The following is a 24,928-nucleotide window of genomic DNA, read 5'->3' as shown; positions in this document are numbered from 1 at the left end:
TACCATCAATATATCGATCAGCCCGAAGCAAGATAAAAAACTTCAGTGATATCTGTTACGAATTATTTATCGTCAGTTCCAAACAACATGGACCTTAGTCATGGGTGAAAGTATCAATAATACTAGCATTCAGCCGGATCACAGTTTAATACACTGAAACGAAGGCTGGATTATATATCAACTATCTTATTCCATTTTTCTGTCTCTCTTTCTATATTTATTGCGATTCTTCTTAACTTCATACATTTGATTTAACAATTTCTTCTTCTTCTTTTAACGTGCTTTTTAACAATTTCTCTGTTGCTTAAATACTCTGATCATTTAACACGAGCAAAACTAGGTACTGGGGATTTTACAACACTCTCATTGGTATTAAATTAGGTTAGAAATGTTAGTTTCGGAAGACTAGGCTACCGTAATAAGGAAACAAAATTTCTTTTCCAAACTACGGTCAAAAGAATTCCCCAAATTTGTTCGTTGATCGATAATCATTAAACAAAACATCAAAATCACAGAGAGTGAAAGCATGTGTGTGAGAGAGAGAGAGAGAGAGAGAGAGAGAGAGAGAGAGAGAGAGAATGTAGATGTTCTGGTATTCTGCAACCAAACAACTGTTACACTTTTTTATAACCAGTCCTGACCCATAAGTATAAGTTCACTCCAGGGAATGTACCTAAGGAGAAGCAGTTCCCTTTAATATATGGAACACTTGCTGAGAGGGACGGTATGGACCAAACCCATTAGCACTTTCAGAAACTCATGCTGATTTCCTTTAATTCTTTTACAATTTACATCTGACATGGATTAACATTTCTAGCAACGTTTTTGTGGGAAAAAAGTCAAGTAAAAGTAATCATTCGGATAAAAAACTTTGGTGTGTTAAATAATCAACATAAAAAAAAACAAATGTTCTCATATAGGTTTACTCAAGCACAGTATATTAATGCTGCTTATTTAGTTTGCATAATGCATGCAGGCTGCACTTACTTCTCTGCGCCCTACGACAAAAAATAGAAGGGTAAATAAAAACATGTCAATATCACATATTCACTTTAACGCTATCAACATTATCCATGGCAAGGTCGTTACAGTGAATATCACATATTCTTTTTTACGACCTTGACACTGGTAATGCTGACAGCGTTCAATCCTCCAGGGACATGAGCGACAAGGATAAATAACAGAAGGAGGTGCAAGATATAGAATACAATGCCCGGGAAAGGCAACGAAGTAAAAAACAACACCCGATGGCCTGAGAAGTGGCAAGGCGCAGCTCAAGGCAATCATGGCTGATCAAGAAACAAGAAAGAGCTGGCACAAACCGAATTTAACCTGTCAACATGAAGAAGGACCTAAGATAATTAAAACATTTTGAAGTCCCTATCTTAACTCATGGCAAAATAAATGTGGAAAATGCAATGGTTGAGAATGTCAAATAAATGTGTAGAGTTAAAAGAGGCAAGGGTCAAGCATTTGAAAATGAAAAGCAAATTAACACCAAATGGGTTGAAATGTTGAGCAAGAACACTGGATTCGTGATTCTCTTCCTTGCGGGCAAAATAGGCCTACCTGGACGCTTACTCCCTACCATGACACACACACACATAATATATGTGCAAGTGTGTTTACATATGTTTATATATACATAGAAGCAGAAATATACATGCGGGCAGGAATTGTTAGCAGGAATGTTAATCTTAGCTACCGACGAAAAGCGCAAGTCGTTTCACATTAGAGGAGATAGAACAGAACCAGTTACTCGGCTGTCTGGATGGAGACACTGGTTTAGAAATAATAAGGGATGGAAAGCATGAAAATGATACGCAACAAAAGAGACGTCGCGAACACAAGAGGAAGTGAGCACGCTATGAAAATATCCAGTACATTGAAGGGCATAAAGTGTGAAAAAGGTGTTAGCAAAACGTTTAATGATTAAAACAGCATAAATTTACCCAACATCTTATACTTCAACATTACAGTGAAGTTGTTTGAAATGTTGTTCAAAATATAGTATGTCTACGGCCGTTGTATTATCAACAATAACAATGCCCATCATCATCCTTGTTTATTTTGAGAGGCCCACCGTTCGGCCATCAGTTGGTCCTGCAGCGGACCCTATTCATTTGTCAGTTAAGCTTTTACAGTTTTCTTGAATGAGGCTTGTTCTTCCGTGTCACAACAGAGTTGCGATTAACGTGCCTTACGTTTCTTCTTAAATATCCTCTAAGTATTCACAATTATTCACAAGGCAACCTCATGAACAGTCTGGGCAACGAAGCCTACTGCAAGGTCTAGAGGTATTCTCTAGACCTTGGCCTACTGTACATTCAACGGTACCTCCTGTTTCTCAGCGTCTTTGTTGCATCTTGGCACCATTAATTTGTCATTATTTCTTCATGTACTCAAACTTTCGGTGGCATATTTATGCAAAATGTATTTTGCATATTTCAGTTTTTTATCGAGACACACGTCAAAAACAAATATTTACTATCAGCTTTCTTTAATAGAGAACCGGTGAAGCTCATTAAGGAAGGGCGTAACCTAATCTATTTGTTTTCCATTAATTTGACTACTTGCCAATTAAACCCTGTAACTTTGGTAGACCATAATGAAGACAGTTATAGTCGGCTGCCTTTTTTTATTAATTCCACTATTTCTTCATAAGGTTATATTACATGGGTGGCACAATCTTACTTTTCCCATAATTAATATTCGATCTGTTATATTTAGATGCTCTTCCATTAGTACCTCAAAGTCTATCACTGGGTTTACCATTTGAACCTCTGCATTTCTTATTTCTCACTGTTTTAATAACAAACTTATGGTGAACTGGCTGACTGCATTAATAAGTTAGTTCTCAAGAAACTAGATTGTGAAATGAAACGTCTGCATGTGAAATTCATGGTTTCAAACAAGCTGTGTGTCAGTAGCGAATAACATCTGCAGAGAGTTACACACTGTCGAGTGCATTACCATCAATCAAACATGGTTCTGTGATCAAATATTATTCAAACTATTTATGTGATGTAAACGAGAAGACAGCACGAGTGCGAGTTGACATGTAAGTGTAGCATCAGAGAGTTTCCATGTTGCGACGAAATCAAAATGAAGTGGTTTACGCATCCAAACGAAACGGAAGAATGGGAGATGCCCTATTGGTAGCGGATAACCAAAAAAACTCTACTAAGCTCTGGAACCGTGGAGAAGACAATACAACGTACAGGGTTATTTAGTCTGTAGTTGAAGGGTGACTAACACGGGAAAATATCTATTCCTTTTCTAGAAATACACACACACACACACATATATAAACACGCACACACATATATTATATATATATATATATACTGTATATTTACACATATAATATATATATATATATATATTAAAATACACACATCCTGTGATAGGTGCGTGTGCACATATATATACAAGCGCACACGCACACACACTCACATATATACACACACCTGCATATATATATATATATATATATATATATATATATATATATATATATATATATATATATATATATATATATAATATATGTATGTATATATATATGCATACATACAATATATGTATGTCTGTGCACGAGAGAGAGAGAGAGAGAGAGAGAGAGAGAGAGAGAGAGAGAGAGAGAGAGAGAGAGAAAGGAATGAGCACCTTTCCTATATAATTACCAACCAATTATTCACCTGACCTTTTTAATTGGAGCTTTCACGCTTCATTCACAAGTCGCGTACACTCCGGCGTGCGACCTCTGTCTCAATTAAGATTTAATTACAAGTCTTATTTCCTTAACGATTTTAAGCGTTTGTAAAAATGAACATTTTTTTTGTTAATTACTTTTGATGCCGAACCCTGACAGCCTGGGTTGTAGCTCCGGCTTTTGTGATCGAAAAGACCTGTGGGGCAATTCTCTCTCTCTCTCTCTCTCTCTCTCTCTCTCTCTCTCTCTCTCTCTCTCTCTCTCTCTCTCTGAATCAACTTATATATATCCAAAATCCTTTAAAGGAGTGATCTCTCTCTCTCATTACGTCAACAGTTTTTTTATGAAAATATTTTTTTCTTCAAATGTTAACGAAAATACTTTTACAAATCCAATAGAAATTATTTAAATCAACAAAGCAGAAAGACAATGTAGGTCGAATCTGTTATCTAAACTACAGTTTTTTAAAATCTCGTTAAGCGGCGATAATCTATGAAAGTAAATTAAAAAATAATAAAATAACAGGCCTCAAAGGTAATAATTTTCTAATGGCGCTAACTGAATTCGCTTTGTAGGGATTTTAATTTGTTTTCGAACTGGTTCTTATTTAAATAAACAGGAGAACAATAACTGACATTCCGGAAAGGATTAAAAATAAATAATCAAAACTATTGTTTTCTTACTCAAACTATTGTCTGCTTACTCATACCCGAAAAAGGGGGTGACAAGGTCTATTGAAATAATTTAGAAAAGACTGGACTAAACGTAGTTATAATACCAACACTAAAGGAATCAGTGTCACTGAATCAAGCAATGATCGGATAAAAAAAAAAAAAATTATACGCTTCGTAACGGGATTTTTATCATCTAGGGAATACGTGAAAAAGGTAAGCTCCTATTTATAGATTACAACTTCGTGAGGACAGACGTGTAACATACCTTTCCCCACTGTATACGAAATAAATAAAGACCGTAACTGGTCATAAAAATAACTGGCTATCTACCTTACTTTGCTCATCGAAAGCATCTGATTTTCCTAAATTTTACCATCTTACTTCTAACCGAGAATCTCCTCTTTACTCCGCCTGGCGACCGGCTCTGTTGCACACCAGTTATTCTTTAATTCTTCAGCTTCATTATTAATTTGGCAAGCACTGTCTCTCGTCTTTTTTCCTAGTCGTGCACAAGACTGGAAAATTCCCTGTGATGCTTATACAGAGAGAGAGAGAGAGAGAGAGAGAGAGAGAGAGAGAGAGAGAGAGAGAGAGAGAGAGAGAGATTAGCTGACACGCACATAACGAAAAAAAAGGAAGCTTAATCTAAATTATCATCTAAAAAAAAAAGGCGAGCAAATTTTCATCAGTAGAGCGATAACATAGTAATTACTTAAATGAATGTAAGTGGTCTTGACGTCAAAGACTTGACAATGCAGCCGAGAGTCCACTGACGTAACATTTGTTCCTCAGTGTTGTTAACTGTTAGTTAGAATAGTTTCCTTAACGTATTCGAATAAACTCAATAACAACATTACATTTTCTGATGCTCAATTAAGAACATTTTTCCTTTCTGTTGTTGTCATGACCTCACTGAAAAGTGCATCGATTACTAAATTATACCGCAATTAACGTACATTTACGTAACTCTACAACACTGGTATTAACCAGATCACAAATACAGTATAAGAACGCCATATGGAACAGTAATATAACACACATATACATACACATAAACACAACGCACACACATGCAAACGCACAGGCACACGCAAACGCACGCACATGCGCGCGCGCACACACATATATATACACATATATAATATATATACACATATTATTCATAATATTATATATATATATATATATATATATATATATATATATATATATATATATATATATATTATAAATTCAGTTAACCTTCTTAGACCATCAAAGGATTACCTCCAGCTGTTACCCTTCTCTTCCTGTGCTTTTGGAATAAGGCTGCTACTCACATACACCTCCCTATACTTGGTACAAGGCATCTCTGGTTGATCACCCACCCGGGTACTGAACCCACCAAAAGTAACTGACTTTGCTTATCGGAAGATCCACGATAAACTGAACGTGCGATAGACATAAGGACTAAATAAACTCGTCAAGACTGAACAGATATTACTATAACAATGACAGGTTTCTAGGTAGTTACGAAAATATTTGTCTCTGTACCCTTGACGCACGATCTCTTTCCTGGACTGTAATTTTTTTTTATGTCTGAATAACTTTTCAACATTTTAGCTTGGCTTGAAGCGAGCATCACTGAAAATAACAACAAAAACAAAGGCAACAACACGTAGTATGGTCAGTAAAAACATATTGAGAAAAAAGACAGTAAATGGAAAGCCTGATAAAACGCAATACTGAATTACACACAGGAAGAAAATCATACGACTAATGGACTATATATGCATTTATACATCGACTAAAACCACGTCTTCATGAACGCATCGCTTCACTATTGAATTGCATCGAATTTGGTTCTCGTTCTCTCTGTGGCACAAGGTGCTATATTGTCGTTTTCTGTGATGCAGCGAACTACAATTCGGACATCATAATTTTATCTCGTGTGGCCTAGTGGTTAGGATACACGGCTCTCATCTGCGAGGGCCGAGTTTGATTTTCGGTACGTGAAGTCTTTTTAATAATGATGCCACCGCATTTGGCTTTCACTAAAAAACAACAAGGTTTACCTTTGATATAAATGTTGAGTTTTCTAAGGTGGTGTTCTGATTACGTAGTTAACAGTCAAGGATATTACTATAACAGTTATGGGTATCTGTTATTTATCTGTAAAATTTACTAACAGCTCACAAGGAAACATCATAAATAATAAAATTATTACCTACGGAACCATACAACATTCACATGAAAAACGTGATTTTCAACTTTACAAAAAATTAATAACATGATTATAAGCAAATATTAAAAAAACAATAGTATCAAATTCTAACAGAATCATTCCAATATATTTTACAAGTACAAAGAATCAAGGATCCCGTTTTCTCTCTGTCAGCAGAAACCCATAATACCATTTTCTATTTCGGCGCCAATAAAGATTACTAACAACTTTTTATCTCCAGTGTGGTCTCAAGGCTAGGATACCCGGCTTTCACCCGAGAGGGGCCTCTACGTAAAATGACATTTACGATAACATACAATCCTGATCTTCAAATTAAACAGGAAAACTATTAAAATATAAACACACCAATTAATTACGGGCATGACAAGAACAAATATGAGCTACACTTGATAAACCTTTCAATTTCCAATGCTGTTTCTTCTCTCAGAGTTCAACCAATACAATATTTATCATATGAATAGGCAAATCTGCCTAAATACTGATCTCTTAATTAAATAGAACGTACATGGAATAGTTTTGTATCAACTGTCAGTGACTGACTAACAACATTTATTTATTCTGAAAAATATGAAACACTCTATAAAAAATATATTTTCTTATAACTATAGTGCTCAAAACTTCTAAAATAAAAAAGCACTGCATTAAAAATCTGTCGTTTTCTAACTAAGATGCACCCCGGTTCCCGTTTTCTCCCCAGCACAAGGTAGCCATAACACCATTTCTATTTTGGCGTCAATTGGCACGAAGATCTCTGCGTCACTGGCAGACTGACATTCCCCGCGTGGCCTACTGGCTACGATATGTGGACCACGTTCGATTCCAGGCATGGGAATTCTATTGCGATGAAAAGCAGTATAAGTAAAATAATTCAAATGCAGGCCGTTTTCATACCGATTTCCACGTTTATCTTAGACGGAGAAAGATTTTTTTTTTTTATGCAATGCAGCCGGTCAAGAAATTACTGTAAAGGATTATACCACAGTATGACGAGTTTCCAAGAACTGAGAAAATACGGTCCCTTAAATAATGCTATTGTATAATCCTACCATTTTTCTGGCTGTTATTAATATGAACAATAATTAATAAGTAATTCGACGGCCTTTTTCATTACGCCACAAGCGAACATCAAAATGAAAATAATGAAAATTACAGAGCCGGGCGATTTGCGTGAGGAAAACAAACTTTTAAACAACACATTAAAAAGAAATGTGATAACAAGTATTCTTGAATCCTAAATATAATGAAAAGAAATAAAGCCCTAAACACCTTTTTAAACATCAACCATGACCTCTCACATGGAAGGCCTCTTTACACTACTTGTACGATAATAAATGCTGCAGCTTTTGTCCATGACGCTATGTATTGATTTATACATCAATAACCAATGCCTTCATATTGAAAGCATAAAAAAATAGCAATAAAATCAGTTGCTCTCTAACGGCAGATTTAATTATTCATTTACTATGAAAGTACTGAGGGCCTAGTTTCCCATTTTCTACCTCGAACAAGATACCCGTATGATCGTTTTCTCTGTTGGCAACATTTAAATTCTGGGCATCACCATTCCCTCATCTCCCGTGTGGTCTAGTGGCTAGGATACGCGGCTCTCACCCGCGAGGCCCGGGTTCGATTCCCGGCACGGGAATAATTTTGTTCTGACAAGAATATAAGAGAAATAAAGCTTGAAATGCAATTTGCTTTTGCTACTAGTTGCCACACTCACACTAAGATGTCAACGTAGCAGTTCTGCAACACCATAACAATGAAAGGTTCGTGGGTTTAACTTTCCTGGAAAAATCAATTTGGAATGGTACTTTCAATAGAAACATGAAAAAAAACACAATCCTTTACGGCACATTAAATGACAGGCAAGTTAAAAAAAAAAAAAAAAGGCAAGATAAAAACAATCTTCAACTCCAATTAAATGAAAAAGGCATAAAAATTTAAAAGTATCCACCAGACTGAATGATAAAACCACAATCTTAACTCTATATCAAAGGAGCTCTTGATTCAATGCTGCTTCTTTATTCAATGCTCCTTCCATGCAGAACGTATTTTAATTCAGTGACCCTGTCACAAATACTGAACACATCCAAACTTCTCAGTTAAGAATGAGTTTCATTTTTCAGTGAAAAGCTTTAAAGTCACAGGAACTGGAAGAGAGAAGACAATGCCAAATGTTGAAAGAGGGACAGAAGCATACATCAGATCCAGCAATCCCTTGATTGCAGAATTCCCAAGAATAAAAGTGGAATGTGATGTCGAGAGGTGAGTTACGAGGATACCAAAAAGGAGGAAGGAATTCTCCTAACCATCTCAGAAAAGCAGTGACTAAACAGTACCAACAGCACGAAAAGAGAGAGAGAGAAAAAAAATGGAGAACCAACTTACTGAGTAAAGGACTATTGTTCGAAATTGTACTAACCATACATATCCGGTCTAAATTATTTATTTATGTACTTTACCAAAAAAATTATGAGTAACATGGATTTAGACCTCCCTTCCCACACTCGAACTGGAATTCTGCAAAATTTGTGGTGGCTGGACTCTTATTTATGAAATGGCTACAAGTAGTTACGGAATGCAATCACTTACGATTCTACTACGATCTGTGCCGAACCATCACAATTTATCTACAACATTTCACGATTGTAAAGAGCAGCTATGCTTTCTCGCCAACCCTCAGCGATTTTTTAAGGCTTGTTACCGTTTTTTATCCTGGAACATAAACTCCAAATTTTTTTTATGGGGGGGAGGGTTTACTTAATCTTCAATAAATTTAAAACAATTTGTCTTCTTTTTTATATCTTATTATTGGAAAGGAGCAAGGACAGCCACCTCTCTCGCCATTTCCTCAAAAATGTATGCCCTTGTCCTATCAGAGCGTGGCTCCTTTCACTTCCTTTCTAAATTCCCAAAAGAGAGAAAACCCAGCAGAAATTACTATTTCTGTGTAGATAAGAAATCTGAAGAGCCACTCTTGAGCATTTTGGACTAAAGGTTGGAAACTATCAAAAACTCTCACAGAATCTGAGGCACCTTTTCATTATTGTTCAAGTTTAGTTCAAAAGTGTTAACTAACGCTGTTAACTATACGGTATAGATTGACTGATTACGAAATTTAGGTCTTGAAGACCAAGCGCCGGAACCCATCAGGATTACTCAGCGCCATAATGAAGGCGAAATATGTAAGTTAATGATATGACTGATAATGAATAGGTGAATGATGACATATGAAGGAGATAAAGTATTTGTTGACTAAGGGCATTTATTAGTTCCCCATCAGTTTTTTGCATAGGCCCGCCAATTATTACACACTGCCTGCAATTTTAAAGATACCCTGTTCAAAATTACATCGAGTGAAAACAAACCCTAACAGCAGGACAGCGAATGACGATATCATACGCTTTTGAGCAGACATAGCATATCTGTTTGCTCTTGACACTTCAACTTAATGTGGTCATAATCATAACCTTTGAACGCAGGGCTACGCCTGTTTTTGAATTTCTTAACTCTGATGGGTCGATACCTAATAGTTATGTGATTGACTGATTATAGATTTTAGGCATACATGCCAAGCACTGGGACAACTAAGGCCATTCAGCGCTGAAACGGAAATTGACAGTAAAAGGTTTGAAAGGTGTAACAAGAGGAAAACCTCAAAGCAGTTGCACTATGAATCAATTGTTAGGAGAGGGTGGACAGTAAGATGGAAGAAAGGGACGCTGCAAAGACCCTTAACTAATGCCTACAATGCACCGCATGAGGTGCACTGACGGCAATAGCCCCCCCTGCCGGGAAAAGTTATGTGGTCATGCAAAGTTTTGGGAGAGTACGTCAATAGATGCTGTTGCTCCCACCCACCTTTTTAAATGCACAAGCATAAGGAGGACATCTGTTTAAAATTTCCTCTAATAAGAAGTTGCAGAGTTCTTTGCTCAATACTACCTCATTTCTGGTGTTGATGCATCTGTGAGGAACAAATGCTTCCGTATTTCTATTTGGAGAAGGTCTGAAGTTAGTCAGAGAAGCTACTTGTGCATCACTACCTGCATTAACTGAAATGTTTTCACCATAGCATTTAAGAAGTTTGAGGCAAGGAGCTACTTTTGGAGACATTCAAGGACTCTTCATGAAGTTGAACCATCTCTTGTATGAAGCAAAATTCCGCGCGAATCTTAAATCATTTCGTGTGGCAAGTGAGTTAGACACATCAGTTAGTGTTGGGACAGAATCATATTCCACATCTATTGCATTATGGAATTCAACGATCTAAACTTTGCGCTCACAATCTGCTTTTGGGTTTTCCATAAAGTAAATAAAATCTTGATATGCAGCAGCACTGTCTGAGAGTAATGCAAACATCAAAGTGTTTAGGATCAGATGTAACTTTAATCTTAATACTTTGCACTAAGCCATAAATTTTCATGCTATCAAACAAGACTTCACGGTCCAATGACTTTGGATGCATGTGCCATACCAAACACAGATATTTCCTTTTGAATAGTTTAATCAATCTAGCATCCCAGAGTTTAGTGGAAGTCAATAAGAGAGTATATATACAGTAAATACCTGGGTCTTTACCTCTTGACAGGGGTTAGGGCCACCTACAGAATGAGCAAGGGGAGAGACAGTGGATCCATAAAAACTCACTGAGAATACCTAGAAGGTATCATTAGTCATTCAAGAAATTCACATTATCAACAACTGGCAGCGAGAGTTGACTCTCTAATGGTCCACTCCATACCCTACCCAAAAGTGATAGCGCCAAAACAGAGGAGCACAGTGAATATGCAATCATCCTCCCTTTTTTGTTACGATGTGATGTGATTATGGCCCTTTGTAGTTGCTGATGCCAGAAAGCAACAGACATGATTCTCAAAGAATGAAAGTTTATAATTGTCAAAGAAAACTCACTGAGAACGGGTGTTATGAGTCATCTGATAGGTTGCGTTATTCTACCCGCGAGCAAGGAACACAAACAGAAATAGTACTTATGGAGCATAGGAACAAAGGAGCCACCTGGTGACAGAGAAAGTGTATCGAGAATAAGGCAAGGGCAAAGTTATGAAGCAAAGCATTGCCTTTGATTCAATACAGTCGAGGTGAGAGACGGCACCCCATTTACGAAAGTAAGATTCCTTACGGGGGCAAATCAGGCTGACATAAAACTTTATTGGCTAGGATGAAGAGAACTTGTGGCATCTAAACAATGCATGATTTTTTCAGAAGCAGATTTAGCAATCTGAAAGAAGAGGAGTGGGCCCTGAAAGTGTTACACCTCTGAATTTCAACTACTATTTTAAGAAGCTGGTAGCCTCATGTCCATATTGGCTGTGGCTCACTATATTCAACTAGCTATCAGGTACAAATTCACTGCTTACGTCAACGGAAGTCCAATATATTTTAACGGAATGCACCTATATAAGAGCCTGACACAGGCAAGACAAGCGAACAGTTAGAATATGTAGTTTTACGAGGATGAACTTGCACTTCTAAGAGCAAGCAAGAAGATTCAAGGACAATAGAAGTACCACTGCCATTTATACTCGTTGATGGAACATTTCTTGCTCCTTGTCCTTGGTACAACACGATACTTACTTACTTTTGTTTTTTCTTTCTCTTTATTCTTTTTTTTACAATTAGACCTCAACCAGTTTATAATTTACAATTTCCTGTCGAATTCATACAAATTAAAAATAAATAAGGCAAGCATCTATAAGAGATTGCAAATCTTCAAGATAAAACTTAAGTAAAAATAAAAAAAAAGGTAAAGAAACTTTTTTTCCTGTAAACTATTTATATAAATAAAGCCAAGAGCTATCAACGCCACCTTGTTCACTTCTTCCATTATCTTAATGCGCCCAGTAGTTGCTTGCCTTTGTCTTCTTAAAAGGATTAAGCTCCAAGAATGATCCCCATTAATTAGCGCAGTCGTCAATTTGACACAAGGTCAAAAGATGATAGACGTTCAATGCAAGTGTATACAAGAGCTTCACAATGAAGCTGCACGGGGACGTCAGGCGCAAACTGCAAGCAAATGAAGAAGATAGAGATAGAATATAATGGTGTAATCATTACTCGCTGGAAGACAATTATATTGCAATAAGAACCGAAAAGACGCCATGAACGAACCCGTGGCTTTTATACAGGGCATACGATTTGATTAGTAATATTCACCCCAGTTACAGCAGGGCACCTTAGCTAAGTTCATACACACAACGCCCCTTTAATTTAACCCACTACGCTGATAACCACAATGAGCTTATAATGTAATATGTACCCTTCACCTTAACAGTAAGTCAGATAATCTGTTCTTCTAGGCCAGGTTATGTTGAACCGCCCCCATAAAATTTGTTATATAACTTTTTCATCCTTTCATAAAATATAAACTGTCGTAAACAGATAACGAGTGCAGAAACCTCTGACGAGGGAAGAGTTGTATGATGAGTGGCAAAACATTTCCGTCATTAAATCTGGACCATAATAAACACTCGTTAGTAAAATAGAACACGGTGGTGGATAATATTCTGGTCCACTCACACATCTAAGATGCACTGAAAAAATATTCTGGGTCCGCTGGCGCATCTCACATGTACTGTACAACTCCATATCTTAGAGAGAAGAAATACTGAACTGGTTTAGTATTATAAGCCGGTGCCACAGCAACAAGGGTCACCAATGAAATACAAAAACAATAATTTTCTTTTTAGAATTAAGTCCTGTAATTACAATCCATCAATAAAAAGATTCATACCTTAGGTGTGTTTTGCACAACTGAGACATGCACAACAAATTCCATTACTATACCTCATATGAAAGGTATAACGATATGCGAATGCAACATCTGTTTTTGACAATATGGTATAAGCATCTGCTATAAACGCTGTAAGTCCTCCAGCCTATACGCAAAATGTTAAGACAACTGCGTCATTAAAGGGTGCCCTAAATCGTGCGAGTGGCTGAAAATTTATGCTCTGGTCTCAAATGGGTGATATTTCGACCCTCATGAGAGAGAGAGAGAGAGAGAGAGAGAGAGAGAGAGAGAGAGAGAGAGAGAGAGAGAGAGAGAGAGCAGTTGCAATTATAAACATGTTAAAATCACTATTTAAACTATTATTTACATAATCTATCGTAATGCTTATTTATTTTTACTCTAATATACTCTGCTACCAGAAGCTACTACTATTACTGATACTAACACAACTTCCTGCTAATTTCCTATATGGTGTAACAACAGGCTTTATCTATTGTAGCAATTTTTTAACCTCAGGAGGCAGATGAAGTTTATTGAGATATTCAAGTCTACACAGTTGCTTTCACTTAATTCGGTGTCTCAAGAGAACGGCAAGAGTTGTATGAACCCCTTGCTTCACTATGAGAGAGAGAGAGAGAGAGAGAGAGAGAGAGAGAGAGAGAGAGAGAGAGAGAGAGAGAGAGAGAGAGATAACACGTTAATTTCATCGACAGCTTCCGTAAAGTAACCGAGTATTATTTAAAAAAATAACCGAAACGTAGCTTTAACAAAGTAGCAAAAGTCATTTTCACCTTGGCACGGCAACAAATACACCCTTTTTGATAAACCTCAAAGAGGTCTTAGGAGGATGACCTATTAGCATGCCTGATACCCAATCATCCAACACTATAACACCTAATTCTAATACCGAATATTATATATTTATCATTTGAAATAAAGTTTGTAATTATTACTATAAATCTACTTGCTCTAAAACAGGCTTAACTATGAGAGAGAGAGAGAGAGAGAGAGAGAGAGAGAGAGAGAGAGAGAGAGGATATACCACTGAACCGCATGCTTCACGATCACGAAAACAGACGGCTTAACTGAAGGAATCTGGTGCCACGACGCAGGGCGACCACCAGTGTGCTATTTTGGCACGGGCTCCGAGTGAAGAGGCCCCAAACGGAGCCCAAGGGTACTTTGATAAATAAATGACGAAATGCTCTATGGATAAGAGTGGTTTAGTTACTGGGATACGCGGCTCTCACCTGCAAGGGAGGGGTTCCATTCTCAGCATAGGAATAAATTTTTAGTTGAGCGATCCGGACAAGTACTAATATATAACAAAAGGTAATAACCTTTTAGACTAAATAAATACCGCCTGTCTAGTATTGTACCCTGATGTTAACGTTCATTACCTCTAATAACAACTCTTTTTTATTATTATTATTCTTGCTAACCCAAAAGTAAAAACGTTCTAACAACCGCTAACCAACTTTTATATATATATATATATATATATATATATATATATATATATATATATATATATATATATATATATATATATATATACAGTATTCCGAAGTCTGGGGTATGAGACGGTGATTAGTTTGGCAGTAAGTTATTTTGTCAATAAGATCCGTCTTTTTCCAAAGACTGAGTTTAATCGACATAACAGGGATCAAAGTAACACGATGCAACTAAGCAGTCAAAAATTTTTTTAATACAAAATACACTGTTTAATTACTGTAGACGTTCAGAGAGCCAGCAGACAGATATAGCACACAGAATTCCCTGAACTGCGCTTGCAAAATTCTACGAATCTCATAACGATTTCAATCTTTTTGGCGATATGTAGAGACGAGCACTTCGGCAAGCCAAACAGTAAAGAGGGCTCTTGTCAAATACGGGTGATTTTAAATATTTCAAGCTGTACTTTTCATGCGCTAAATTTTTGCATTTGTTCCACAAAATGAAAGTCGGCAGTGAGTAGGAGGAACACTATATACGTGTATTGCTTACTTCGTACTGCAAATATCTCGTGCAATAATAGTACAGACTGAAAGAATAAAATTTATCCAATACGACAAGAAGGACTGAAGGAATAAAAAATGATCTAAATCTGACTGGAGCCGCTTTACTGTCCGGTTATTCATAATGCAATGCACTAACATATGAGCGAAAAAAAGATGAATTTTGTACAGAACTTCAGAAAATTACAGGTGAAATGCCAGGAGTTACAAGAATTGTTGCTGGTGATAGTAATGCAAAGGCTGGTGGAAACAACGAGGGTACGGAGAATGTAATGTGTCAGAAAAGTCTAAGAGAGACTACAAACAAAAATAGAGGTCAATTTTTTGGCTTTTTGCCGCAAAAATTTGGTAACTAGAGGCACTTTTTTCCAAGAAATGAACATCCATAAAATCACTTGGACGTCTGCTGACGACTATCACAGAAATAGACAGATCACATGAGACAGTAAAAGAACCCTGAGGAATGCTACGAACTACCGAGGAGCCGATGTCGGCTTGTCACTGCCACATTATAGATTAAATTAAAAGCACCCAACTAAAAAGGGTGACACAACGTGTTTAGGTGTACTACAGTAAAGTTTCCCAAAAAATAAACATCAAGTGGCTTTTGCGAGTGAATATCTAAATTTACTTGTAATTTTATAAACTATATTTGAGGAGGAACACACACTCAGTGAGGACATGCTTAACTTCATATTCATTCAGATCTTGTCTTCACGTTTAGTCATAACAGTAGTTGTTGAAATTTAGGCTACTTAGTTTTTGCTAAAGTCAGACTTGCGCTGGCAGAGAGTCTTGCTTCGCGTCATTCCTTGATTTTATCTCTCTTATGTCATGGCTAAGATAATAGTGAATGAAGTTAAGTTTCTTTTCATGTTATTAAAGCAATTGCAAGATCTGAAATTAGAGCAATCACTTTTTTTTATACTTCCAGTATGGACTGAAGTGAATGAAAAGGCTTTCCCGTACCGGGAATCTAACCCGGGCCTTGCGGGTGAAAACCGTGTATCCTAGCCACTAGACCACATGGGACATGCTCATTGACATTTGACAAAAAAAATTCTTTCCTTTCATCAACCTACTCAATGTTCCTTTTCCTTTAGAACCAAACATTTTAACAATATTTAATGATATTAACTCTGAAAGACTTAAGCCTACTTGATGGTGTTATCAAAATTAAGCTGTATTTTGTAACTGGACCATTATCCGAAGTGTTAAAGTAATACATTTTTACTTTCGAAAATTATTAGTGTTTAAAAGGTGTGTAATGTTTCTTAATGGTAGAAAATTATATGCTAAATGTCTTGTTATAACTTATTGTATCGTATAAAAGCCTAAATTCATAATATAGCTCGAAATTGCTTTGAGTTCCTTTTTTTAAAAATTGTGGAATGTGAAAGGGCACTCATATAGTAAGACTTTAACCCGGTCCTTCTCAGCCATTTGGACACTCAGGAATTGAATAAGAAGGTTATCTTCCAACACAGGAAATATCACGAACAAGATTTAAAGTCTTTCAATATTATGATAAGCTTATTCCCCTACAGTGTTCACTTTTTATGATAAGCTTATTCCCTTAGAGTGCACACTTACATCTTGTTTTCTTGTCACTCATAACAATAAAGGTTGAAATTTAGTCCAGTATGTTAATTTTATATTAAAAAAGCCCTCTTCATTGATTGATTATAAAATTTAAGTCTTGAAGACCAAGCGCCGGAACCCATCAGCATTATTCAGTGCCGTAATGAAGGTGAAATTTACAAATTATTGATAATGATTGATAATGAATAAGTGAATGATGATATATTAGTAAAATTCAGTGTTAAAATATGAAAGTAAAAAATGAAGAATATTAGAGAGAACCAACAAAAATAAGTATATATTGAACTTTTATATTCAAAATATATACTTAGAATATATAAATAAATGTGACTAAAATCTTCATATCTCACTAAAATAACCAGATTCTTTCAGATAACCCAAAAGGTTACCTACCTCAACGTCATTATTTAAAACTTCTAAAATAGTCTCCCCAGTTAGTAAGTACTTTGCCCAAGGCGAATAAATTTAGGACAGTGCACCAACATGTGCTCAACGGATAGCTGACCACCACAGTGAACACAAACTGGGGCACTGGCTACCTCTGAAATATACCTATGAGTGAAGAGGGTAAGGCTAATCCTAAGCCGTGTTAGGATGGTCTCAAATCTTCTGTTACCATTAAAACCCAAACTCCAAAAATCGATACTTTTTCTAATGTTTCTGTACTTCCTATTTGGATAAAATGGGGGAAGTCCATCTCTGTTGCCATTTCGTAAGAATGTATCGTCTGATAACTGGACACATATCCAAATGTGGCACCTTATTAGTTAAGAAATCACATCTTGCAGCATCCTTTGCTTTACTATCAGCCAATTCGTTCCCTTCTACACCAGTGTGCCCAGGAATGTGCTGCCACATGTACTGTTTCAGAGCATCCCTTCATTTTATCCCTCTCATATCATAGCCGAATCGATATTGATAGAAGTTACATTTCTCTTTCATGTTATTAGAGCACTTACAACATCTGCAATTAGGTCAGTCACATTTTTTAAACCTTCAGCATGGGCCGAAGTGAATGAAAAGGCTTTCCCGTACCGGGAATCGAACCCGGGCCTCGCGGGTGAGAGCCGCGTATCCTAGCCACTAGACCACACGGGACATGCTCATTAACATTTAACAGAAAAAAAATTCTTTCCTTTCATCAGCCTAAATTTCCCTTTTCCTCTAGTACCAAATACTTTAACAATATTTAATGATATAAAATCTGAAAGGCTAAAGCCTACTTGATGGTGCTATCAAAACTAAGCTGTATTTTGTAACTAGACCGTTATCCGAAGTGTTAAAGTGATACAGTTTTACTTTTGAAAATTATTAGTGTTCAAAAGGAGTGCAATGTTTCTTAATGGCAAAAAATTATATGCTAAATGTCTTGTTATAACTTATTCTATCGATATAAAAGCCTGAATTCATAATAAATCTCGAAATTGCTTCGAGTTCCATTTTTTCCACGTTGTGGATTATGAAAGGGCACTCATTTAGCAAGACTATATATAACCTGTTCCATCTCAGCCATTTGGACACTCAGGAATTGAATAAGAGCGTTATCTTCCACCACAGGAAATATCACTAACGAGATTTAAAGCCTTTCAATATTATGATAAGCTTATTCCCTTAAAGAGTTCACTTACATCTTGTTTTCTTGTCAGTCATAAAGGTTGAAATTTAGTCCAGTTTATTAATTTTATATTAAAAAAGCCCTCTTGATTGATAGGTCTTGAAGACCAAACGATGGAACCCAGGATTATTCAGTGCTGTAATGAAGGTGAAACATATAAATTAATGAAATGATTGATAATGAATAGGTGAATGATGATATACTAGTAAAATTCGGTGTTACAATATGAAAGAAAAAATGAAGAATATTAAATAGAATCAACAAAAAATAAGTATATATTGAACTTTTATATTCAAAATATATACTTAGTATATGATTAAATGTGACTAAAAACTTCATTAAATATATTGAAATCACATCATATTGCAATAACCAGATTCTTTCAGATAACCCACAAGGTTATCTACCTTAACGTCATTATTTAAAAATTCTAAAATATTCTTCCCAGTTAGTAAGTACCTTGCCCTAGGGCGAATATATTTGGGACAGTGCACCAGTATGTGCTCAAAGGATAGCTGACCACCAAGTGAGCACAAACTGGGGCAATGGCTCCTCTAAAATATACCAATGAGTGAAGCGGGTAAGGCCAACCCTAATAAGCCGTGTTAGGATGGTCTCAAATCTTCTGTTACAATTAAAACCCGAACTCCAAAAATCCATACTTTTTCTAATGTTTCTGTACTTCCTATTTGTGGATAAAATGGGGGAAGTCCATCTCTGCTGCCATTTAGTACGAATGTATCTTCTGATAACTAGACTCATATCCAAATGCAGCACCTTATTGGTTAAGAAATCAAATCTTGCAGCATCCTTTGCTTTACTATCAGCCAGTTCGTTCCCTTCTACACCAGTGTGCCCAGGAATGTGCTGCCACATGTACTGTTTCAGAGCATCCCTTCATTTTATCTCTCTCATGCCATACCCGAATTGATATTGACAGCAGTTACATTTCTCTTTCATGTTATTAAAGCACATACAAGATCTACAATTAGATGAGTCATATTTTTTAGACCTTCAGTATGTGATGAAGTGAATAAAAATGATTTCCCGTACCGGGAATCGAACCCGGGCCTCGCGGGTGAGAGCCGCGTATCCTAGCCACTAGACCACACGGGACATACTCATTAACATTTAACACAAAAAAATTCTTTCCTTTCATCAACCTAAATTTCCCTTTTCCTTTAGTACCAAACACTTTAACAATATTTAATGATATTAACTATGAAAGGTTATAGCCTACTTGATGGCGTTATCAAAATTAAGCTGTGTTTTGTAACTGAACCGTCACCCAAAGTGTTAAAGCGATACAGTTTTACTTTTAAAAGCCTAAATTCATAATATATCTCGAAATTGCTTTCAGTTCCATTTTTTCCACGTTGTGGATTATGAAAGGGCACTCATATAGCAAGACTTTAACCTGGTCCTTCTCAGCCATTTGGACACTGAGGAATTGAATAAGAAGGTTATCTTCCAACACAGGAAATATCACTAACAATATTTAAAGCCTTTCAATATTATGATAAGCTTATTCCCTTACAGTGTTCACTTACATCTTGTTTTCTTGTCAGTCATATCAATAAATGTTGAAATTTAGTCCAATATGTTAATTTTATATTAAAAATGAAGAATGATATTAGATAGAACTAACAAAAAATAAGTATATATTGAACTTTTATATTCAAAATATATACCTAGTATATAAATAAACGTGACTAAAATCTTCATTAAATAAACTGAAATCATATCATATTAAAATAATCAGATTCTTTCAGATAACCCAAAAGGTTATCTACCTTAACGTCATTATTTAAAACTCCTAAAACAGTCTTCCCAGTTAGTAAGTACTTTGCCCTAGGGAAAATAAATTTAGGACAGTGCACCAGCATGTGCTCAACGGATAGCTGACCACCACAGTGAGCACAAACTGGGGCACTGGCTCCCTCTAAAATATAGCTATGAGTGAAGCAGGTAAGGCCAATCCTAAGCCGTGTTAGGATGGTCTCAAATCTTCTGTTACCATTAAAACCCGAACTCCAAAAATCGATACTTTTTCTAATGTTTCTGTACTTCCTATTTGTGGATAAAATGGGGGAAGTCCATCTCTGCTGCCATTTTGTACGAATGTATCGTCTGATAACTGGACGCATATCCAAATGTGGTACCTTATTAGTTAAGAAATCAAATCTTGCAGCATCCTTTGCTTTACTATCAGCCAGTTCGTTCCCTTCTACACCAGTGTGCCCAGGAATGTGCTGCCACATGTACTGTTCCAGAGCATCCCTTCATTCTATCTCTCTCATGCCATAGCCGAATCGATATTGATAGTAGTTACATTTCTCTTTTATGTTATTACAGCACTTACAACATCTGCAATTAGATCAGTCACATTTTTTATACCTTCAGTATGGGCTGAAGTGAATGAAAAGGCTATCCTGTACCGGGAATCGAATCCGGGCCTCACGGATGAGAGCCACATATCCTAGCCACAAGACCACACGGGACACGCTTGTTAACATTCAACACAAAAAAATTCTTTCCTTTCATCAACCTATTCAATTTCCCTTTTCCTTCAGTCCCAAAGACTTTAATAATATAATGATAACTCTGAAGGATAGAGTCTACTGGATGGTGTTATCAAATTATGTATTTTATAACTGAATGCATCATCCAAAGTGTTAAAACGATTCAGTTTTACGATCGAAAATTATTAGTGTTCAAAAGGTGTGCAATGTTTCTAAATGGCAAAAAATTATATGCTAAATGTCTTGTTACAACTTATTGTATCGATATAAAAGTCTAAATTCATAATGTATCTAGAATTTTCTTTCAGTTTCATTTTCCCCGTTGCCCGGATTGAATGGGCACTCATATAGCACGACTATAACCTGGTCCTTCTCAATATTTCGGACTCAAAATTAAATAAGACAGTTTATCTTCCACCACCGGAAATATCACTAACAAGATTTAATGCCTTTCAATGGTATGATAGACTTATTCCCTTACAGTGTTCATTTACATCTTGTTTTCTTGTCAGTCATAACTGTCAAGGGTTGAAGTTTGATCAGTTTATTAATTTTATATTAAAAAGCCCACTTGATTGATTGATTACGATATTTAGGTCTTGAAGACCAAGCGCCGGAACCCATCAGGATTATTCGGTGTAATGAGGTGAAATTTACAAATTAATGATAGATATGATTGATAATGAATACGTGAATGATGATATACTAGTAAAATTCAGTGTTAAAATATGAACGTAAAATGAAGAAATGATATTTGATAGAACCAACAAAAAGAATGATATTTGATAGAACCAACAAAAATAAGTATATATTGAACACCTGCATTCAAAATATATACTTAGTATATGAATAAATGTGACTAAAATCTTCATTAAATATACAGAAATCATATCTCACTAAAATAACCAGACTATTTCAGATAGCCCAAAAGGTTATCTACTATAACGTCATTATTTAAAACTTCAAGACAGTCTTCAGACAATTACTTTGCCCTAGGACGAATAAATTTAGGACAGTGACCAGCATGTGCTCAACGGATAGCTGACCACCACATTGAACAACAGGGCACTGGCTCCTCTAAAATATAGCTATAATTAGGCTTAGGTATGGCCAATCTAAATGCGTGTTAGAAGGATGGTCTCAAATCTTCTTTACAATTAAAGCCAGAACTCAAAATTCCATACTTCTTCTAATGTTTCTGTACTTCCTATTTGTTGATAAAATAGAGGAAGTCCATCTCTACTTCCATTTTGTTCGAATGTATCGTCTGATAATTGGACGCATATCCAAATGTGGCACCTTATTAGTTAAATCACATCTTGTATCCATACAACTTTACTATCAACTGATTTTGTTCCCTTCTACACCAAGGGCCAGGATGTGCTGCCACCTGCTGTTTCAGAGCATCCCTTCATTTATCTCTCATGCCACACCTGAATCAATATTGATAGCAGTTACATTTCTCTTTCATGTTATCAAAGCACTTACAACATCTCCAATGAGATCGAACCGTTACCTACCTTCAGTATAGACCAGAAATTAGAATGAAAAGGCTTTCCCATTGCGGGAATCGAACCCGAGCCTGTGGTGAGAGCCGCGTATCTAGCCACTAGACCACGGGACATGCTCATTAACATTTAACACAAAAAATTCTTTCCTTTCATCAACCTAAATTTCCCTTTTCCTTTAATACCAAACACTTTTAACATTATTTAATGATATGTCAACTCTAGAAAGGGATAGGGAGTCTGCTGGATGAGGTGTTTATCAATTAAGTTGCATTTTGCAACAGGACCATCATCAAAGTGTTAAAGCGATTCAGTTTTTACGTTCGAAAATTATTAGTGTTCAAAAGATGTGTATGTTTCTTAATGGCGAAAATTGTATGCTAAATGTCTTGTTATAACTTAATGTATCGATATAAAAAGTCTAAATTCATAATGTATCTCGAAATTTCTTCCAGTTTCATTTTTTCACGTTGCAGATTATGAATGGGCGCCTTAACAGCTGACTTTAACCTGGTCCTTCTCAGCTTTTCGGACACTCAGGAATTAAGTAGACGGATATCCTCCCAACTTACAGGAAATATCAATACCAAGATTTATTAACCTTTCAATATTTTTGAGAACCTTATTCCCATACAGTGTTCATTTACATCTTGTTTTCTTCTCGATCGCAGCCAATAAAGGAAGGTTTGAAATTTAGTCAGTTTATTAAATTTATATTAAAGAAGCCCTCTTCATTGATTGATTACGATATTTTAGGTCTTGAAGACCAGCGCGGAACCCATCAGGATTATTCAGCGCCGTAATGAAGGTGAAATTACAAATTAATCATATGATTGATGGCCGAATACGTGAATGATGATATGGTAAAATTCGGTGTTAAAATATGAACATAAAAATGAAGAATGATATTAGATAGAACAACAAAAAATAAAGTATATATTGAACATTTATATTCAAAATATATACTTAGTATATGAATAAATGTGACTAAAATCTTACATTTAAATATACTGAAATCATATCTCAATAAAATATTAGACTCTTTCCGATAACCCAAAAAGGGGTTATCCTACCATAAATCATTATTTAAACTAAAATAGTCTTTTGATTAGTGAAAGTACTATGCGTAGAGCGAATAAAGATTGGAAAGTGCACCAGCATGTGCTCAGCAGAGCTGACCACCACAGTGAGAGCACAAACTGGGCATGGCTCCCTCCTAACATATAGCTATGAGTGAAGCAGGTAAAGCCAATCCTTAGTCGTGTTAGAAGTTGTTTTAAATCTTCTGTTATATTAAAGCGAACTCAAAAAATCCATACTTTTCTAATGTTTCTGTACCTGTTGTTGATAAAATGAGGAAGTCCATCTCTGCTTCCATTTGTTTCAAAGTATCGTCTGATAATTGGACATATCCAAATGTGGCACCTTATTGGATTAAGAAATCACATCTTAGGCATCCATTGCTTTACTATCAGCTAGTTTGTTCCCCTCTACATCAGTGTGCCCAGGAATGTGCTGCCACATGTACTGTTTCAGAGCATCCCTTCATTTTATCTCTCTCATGCCACACCCGAATCGTTATTGATAGCAGTTACATTTCTCTTTCATGTTATTAAACCTTAATATCTGCCTTCATCAATCACGTTTTTATACCTTCAGTATGGACTGAAGTGAATAAACTTTCCCGATACCCGGAAATCGAACCCGGGCCTGTGGTGAGCGTATCTAGCCACTGACCACCTGGGACTGCTCATTAACATTTAACACACAAAAATTCTTTCCTTTCATCAACCTAAATTTCCCTTTTTCTTTAGTACCAAACACTTTTAACATTATTTAATAATACTAACTCTGAAAGGATAGAGTCTACTGGATGGTGTTATCAGAATTAAGCTGTATTTTGCAACTGGACCATCATCCAAAGTGTTAAGCGATTCAGTTTTACGATCAAAATTATTAGTGTTCAAAAGGTGTGTAATGTTTCTTAATGGCAAGAAATTATATGCTAAATGTCTTATTTACAATATTGTATCGATATAAAGAGTCTAAATTCATAATGTATCAAAAATTTCTTTCAGTTTCATTTTTTTCCACGTTGCGGATTATGAATGGGCACTCATATAGCACGACTATAACCTGGTCCTTCTCAGCCTTTCGGACACTCAGGAATTAAATAAGACGGTTATCTTCCACCACCGGAAATATCACTAACAAGATTTAATGCCTTTCAATAGTATGATAAACTTATTCCCTTACAGTGTTCATTTACATCTTGTTTTCTTGTCAGTCATAA

General features: G+C 36.0%; 1 protein-coding gene and 3 non-coding genes across 4 annotated transcripts in view; 1 reads left to right on the top strand and 3 right to left on the bottom strand.

The window, feature by feature from the left end:
- Nucleotides 1–24,928, bottom strand: part of LOC136847412 (uncharacterized) — a 654,742-nt gene that overhangs the window by 425,663 nt on the left and 204,151 nt on the right. The window lies entirely within an intron of this gene.
- On the top strand, nucleotides 8,187–8,258 carry TRNAE-CUC (transfer RNA glutamic acid (anticodon CUC)). The gene has a single exon. It is a non-coding gene; the product is annotated as a tRNA-Glu (tRNA).
- TRNAE-CUC (transfer RNA glutamic acid (anticodon CUC)) lies at nucleotides 18,017–18,088 on the bottom strand. The gene has a single exon. It is a non-coding gene; the product is annotated as a tRNA-Glu (tRNA).
- On the bottom strand, nucleotides 19,650–19,721 carry TRNAE-CUC (transfer RNA glutamic acid (anticodon CUC)). The gene has a single exon. It is a non-coding gene; the product is annotated as a tRNA-Glu (tRNA).

The sequence above is a fragment of the Macrobrachium rosenbergii genome, chromosome 16 (genome assembly GCF_040412425.1).
Source record: "Macrobrachium rosenbergii isolate ZJJX-2024 chromosome 16, ASM4041242v1, whole genome shotgun sequence".
NCBI lineage: Eukaryota > Metazoa > Arthropoda > Malacostraca > Decapoda > Palaemonidae > Macrobrachium > Macrobrachium rosenbergii.
This window is presented reverse-complemented; position numbering and strand designations above follow the sequence as displayed.